The sequence below is a fragment of the Echiichthys vipera genome (genome assembly GCF_963691815.1).
Source record: "Echiichthys vipera genome assembly, chromosome: Y".
Classification (NCBI taxonomy): Eukaryota; Metazoa; Chordata; class Actinopteri; order Perciformes; family Trachinidae; genus Echiichthys; species Echiichthys vipera.
In genome coordinates, this window is record NC_139849.1 from 16,600,695 (window position 1) to 16,605,697 (window position 5,003).

General features: G+C 36.9%; 1 long non-coding RNA gene across 1 annotated transcript; it reads right to left on the reverse strand.

Moving 5' to 3' along the window:
• Positions 1 to 432: 432 nt before the first annotated feature.
• LOC310966211 lies at positions 433 to 4,424 on the reverse strand. The gene is made up of 3 exons (XR_014593805.1): positions 4,335 to 4,424; positions 3,102 to 3,275; positions 433 to 1,275 (listed from the first exon to the last, which is right to left on the reverse strand). It is a non-coding gene; the product is annotated as an uncharacterized lncRNA (long non-coding RNA).
• Between the last annotated feature and the right edge of the window lie 579 nt (positions 4,425 to 5,003).

Below are 5,003 nucleotides of genomic sequence, written 5' to 3' on the forward strand. Positions count from 1 at the left end.
TAACAAAACAAGAAATACTATCACCTGAACGTGGAAACAATAAGCTTGATGGCATGAACAAGACTGTGGGAAAAAACGCTGGATACATTTGACACAAGGTACGAAATAATCTGGCACTGAACAAGGGGGAAGACACAGACTTTCTACACATGAGGGAAGGGGAACCACAGGTGGAAACAATCGGGATTAAGGGAATGACGTCACACCGGGGACACAAGAGGAAGGGCAAGTGACCTGGAACGAGAGGAGAGTTATCTTTCAAAATAAAAAAGGAAATTCACAAGACAAAAAACCCAAAGACGGGACAAACCTCACCACGGCGTGACATTTAATGCTTTAAATAAATGACCTCAATTTAAATACATCAAATACCTCACTTACAGCATCTGATAAAAAAACCATTAAAACCACCTATGGTATAGACGGGTGCTGGTTTGTTTCAACCAGGAGCTCCTTTATAGCACTTGGCCAAAGATTTATGTCAAACTAAGAAAAACAGAATAGATAGACAGCTTTCATCTAAACTTGTTTCAATATTTTGCTATTTGCAGATTACCGCACTGTGTGTGTAAAACAGTGGCAGTGGATGAGAGACTGCATTGTTGGGCTTATAACCTTTTAAATACAATATTTTTTTGTTGAAGTACCTTGGTTCTCTTGGTATCTAAAACAAAAATGCTAGTACAGCAGTGGTATAGCCACAGCTGATATTACAGTCTTTCAGAATAAATCAAGTATTTCTAATTTGTTCTCTAAATTTGATCTCCACTGAACATTTAGTTGTTGTAATCTCCACCCATTGCAAGATTGCTCCTGCTGGAAGACAGGGCACAGACTTACGTGCTTTACATGTTTGAGTTTATTAGGGATGTATCTAATTAATTAATTGCTGTAAATAAGTGCATAGTAAAATGACAAAATACAAATGAAATATATATGTGTATTTTTATGTGTATAAACTAGGACTGCACAATTGATTGCGAACAAAGAATGGAATGTTTCCTAGCCCTTTGAGTAGAAGCCTGTGTGAAACAGTAATCCATGGCCGTGGTGGCTGATGTAGACTGCTGTCCTCTCTGATCTCAGCGGGTAGACTCCCGGCGAGCTGGGAGACTTGCTCCACACGCTCCTGCTACGCTCTTCTTCGTGGGTTTGTGAATCCTCTTGGCAACAGCTCCTCAAGCTCCACTCTGTTGTTGATCTCAATCGTTTCTGTATGGTTAGATGGTTGGTTAAATCCGTGGTTAAATCACCACATCAATGTCTCTTTCTACTCTGAAAAAGAAAGGTTGACACACAAAACCGTCAATTCACCAGTGAATGACAGAGAAGTTTTTGTGTCTAACTGTCACTGTGAAGCCTGTGTTTTTTGTGTCAAGATTACAACTTGATAAGGCATTTTAAGAAAAATCATGCTTTAACACCACTTTACCACTGGAGTGTAAAAATTACTCTGCATTTACATTACGTTAAATTTTGTCAGTCCAGTTTTTGATGAATAAACTAATGTTTCATATGTACTTTTAAGATTGGTAAAGTAACTAGTAACTGAAGTAATCAGTTAATGTAGTGGAGTAAAAAGAAGAGTATTTCCACTGATTTGTAGTGGAGTAGAAGTTTAAAGGAGCATAAAAAGAAAATACTCAAGTAGGGGGCAGGAGCCTCAAACATGTACTTTAGTACAATAATTGTTGAGTGTAAACCTCTGGTTAACAGGCAAGTTCCTTTAATAAGGATTGCTACTATTTATATTGCTAAATAAATATGTTAAGTATAGACCTTTTTTAAGTTGTAAACATAAACATTCTACATGTGTCCAAGTTTGATTCCCGTTGCAGTGAATGTGAACAACATCAGCTGACAGGAAGTTAACAAGGACCAAGGCTGTTGCCTAGTAATGGAATTCCATTAAAAGGGTCTATACAGTTAACCTATTCAGAGGGAAATTCAGCTTCTCAGAAGAATTGCGTTTATCAAATAATCGATCATCGATTGATAAAATGAAACAACTATTGGTTAATGAATTATAATTTGCATCCCTAGTTGCCATGGGACAGTTGCCCAATTCGCCTGGTTGGTAATCCAGCCTTGGCTGTTGGTGCCAAAACCAATCATCTTGTCACTGATGTCAATCCTACTGCTATAGTGTATTTCTGCCGTACAACAGAACATGTCATAAAAATGAATGGTTCACAGAAAAAACAGGAAAACATGCCAGCACCATACCCCTTTAAAATAGTTAAATCAGACAATGCTAGTATTTAACGGACAAGAAGTTTAAAGTTTGAATGTAAGATGAGGACAAAATAGCGGCCGTGGAGAATCCAGTAAGATCCACCAAGATGCCTCTGTCAGTATCTTATAGAGTAACATGAGGGCAGCCATCAGCAGTACTTACTGCAATATAGGTAATGCTAATTGTTTAGCTGTGTTGTGTGTAGAAAAAGTAATATGACGTTGGGGAGCCCGAATCGCTAAATCCTCCTGAAAAACACACCCGTTACAGCTTATTGTGGTCGGAAACACACATGATGGAGCGGAGGTATTCATTTCCAAAGAGACGCCGGCATTAGTCCTTTTCTTCAACATAACCAGCGAGGTTATAAAGTACAAGGATTTGATTAGGTTTTTTTTTTTACTGGTGGTAACATTATTAGTATAAGTAAGAATGGCAAGCTTATAAAATTTGAGTTAAAATGACAGAATGGTGCTGTTCTTGTAAGTCATCTGCTCATGGTTGACTCCAGGTGTCATGAGAGAACCTCAGTTGTGATTTGGTGCTATTCAGATAAAATTGAAAAGTTGGACTAAAATATGGTGTTTTATTCATCTATTCGTCTGTCTGTTTTTGTGACATATTCCCCACCATAATTATTCATATTCATATTTCTACTACCTTTATTCCCATTATTTCTACTATTCATTGGGATGGGAATCTCTAGGCACCTTCAATTTGATTACAATTCAGAGGACTGCACTGCGATTATAAAACGATTATCAATGCATCGTGTTTCATCTCTGTGATTGTTTCTATTATTGTACTATACAACTGCAAAACATATAAGTTATACTCACATTACTATAGCTATTATTATACTTACTGTTTTACTTTTGTGGTTGCTTGCATCTCTGGAACTGTCTCTCTTTTTGTGTTTGTGTCCGTCTTTGTCTCTCTCTCTTTCCATCTTTGTCTTTTCCCTCTCCTTTTCTTCCTCCCCAACCGGTCAAGACAGTTGTCCGTCCTCCATAGAGCTGGGTCTGTCAGACGTTCTTGCCTGTTAAAGGGAAGGTTTTCAACGCTACTGTGCTCAAAGGGGGAATTGTTGGGTCTCTGTAAATCCTATATAACTCATAGATTGTGGTCTTTACCTACTTTGTAAAGTGTCCTGAGATAAATTTTGTTATGATTTGGCACTGTAAATAAAATTTAATTGAAAATACTTTTTCTATAAAGAATTTATTTTTTCACAATTACTAAGTACATTTTAAGCAAAGTATTAGTAATGATCCGCAATGAATTTACGTACAATATATTTTATAAAAAAAACTAAAACAAATAGAAGTGATGTGACATTTGCCAGCATATATACCTGCATTACAAAGAAAATGAAAAATCGGCATTGAAACAACAAGTTTTAACACTTTAAAAAAATGTTCAATTGAAAATAAAACACAAACATTAAAACATTATAATCTTACGATCATGATATGTTCTTTTATATTGATATTTCTAAGCATTATGATTTTTTTTTCAATCTCAATCTTTAATTTTTTTCTTGAGTGTCTTTTTTCAAGGTCACCGGTTTTCAGTTTCAACTTTCTGTCACTCTTTTGGAGTGGAGAGGAGGGGCTTGAGGGGAGGGACAAGGAGGGGGCCTTTAAGGATAATTTGCATACTTTAAGCACCGTGATCTGTGATCAATGGCTTCCACAATTTTACCAGATCTCAAGTAAGTCTGTATTTCTGCCACTGTTTGGACGCTGTGCTGTTTTGGCAGAGGTTAGGCTAATACCTCAACTCAGCCCCTGGATGTTCATCTGTCCTCTATGATCTAGTATTTATTGTCTAATAGGTCTTTCAGGGCAGTGTTATTGCTGATACACAAGGCCTCATAAATGTGGTAATTATTGAAAAAAACCAGACATCAAGAAAAATCTATAGATTCAAATTGAAAAACCCATCATAATGCATACAAATATTAAAATGAAAATGCAAAACATGATTGTGAGATGATTTCTTTTTTTTGTATTTTATTTTTAAGTTGAACATTTTTTCAGTGCTTACATTTTTTTCTTCAATACCTCAGTTAACTGTCACTGTTCTAGCTCCATACCTTATGACCTCAGCCCTCCCCTGACGGACACCTCTACAGTGTCCTTCACGCATGACCTGGTGAGAAGACAGCTGACAAGACTCCACTCTGAAATTCGTAGACACCAACAGACTGAACAAACTGATCAGGAGGGCCGGTGGAGAGTCTGTCACCTCCTCTCGGTAATTCAGACTCAACCACACACAATCTTTGATCATCTTTATACTTCACTACTGTAAATATTAATTTCTATAAATTTACATTTGAGTCTTTTCTAATACATGTTTAGTTTGTATAATACTTGTTTGTATATCTGGAGTTGTGTAACAAAAATAATTTCCCCTGGGGATTATTCAAGTATTTCTGATTCTGATTAATGCTAGTAGTCCTGAGCAGCTAACATTATCAGTCATTGTGTCTAACGTGTCAGGGTGACACAGTAACGGGTCTGAAAAGTCAACCAACAGTGAGACAGAAACTGTGGCAGCTGCTATACTTACGATTTAATCAGCAGAGATAATATGGAGCTAAGTCAGCAGAAACACAGAAGATAAACAAGACTGTAGCTGAATACATTCGCATGGACCAGATCACCGTTTACACTATGGAGACACCTGACTAACAACAACTGATTCACCAACTGAATCCAAGGTTTAACCTCCTTCATGGAATCATTTAATGTCCACACAA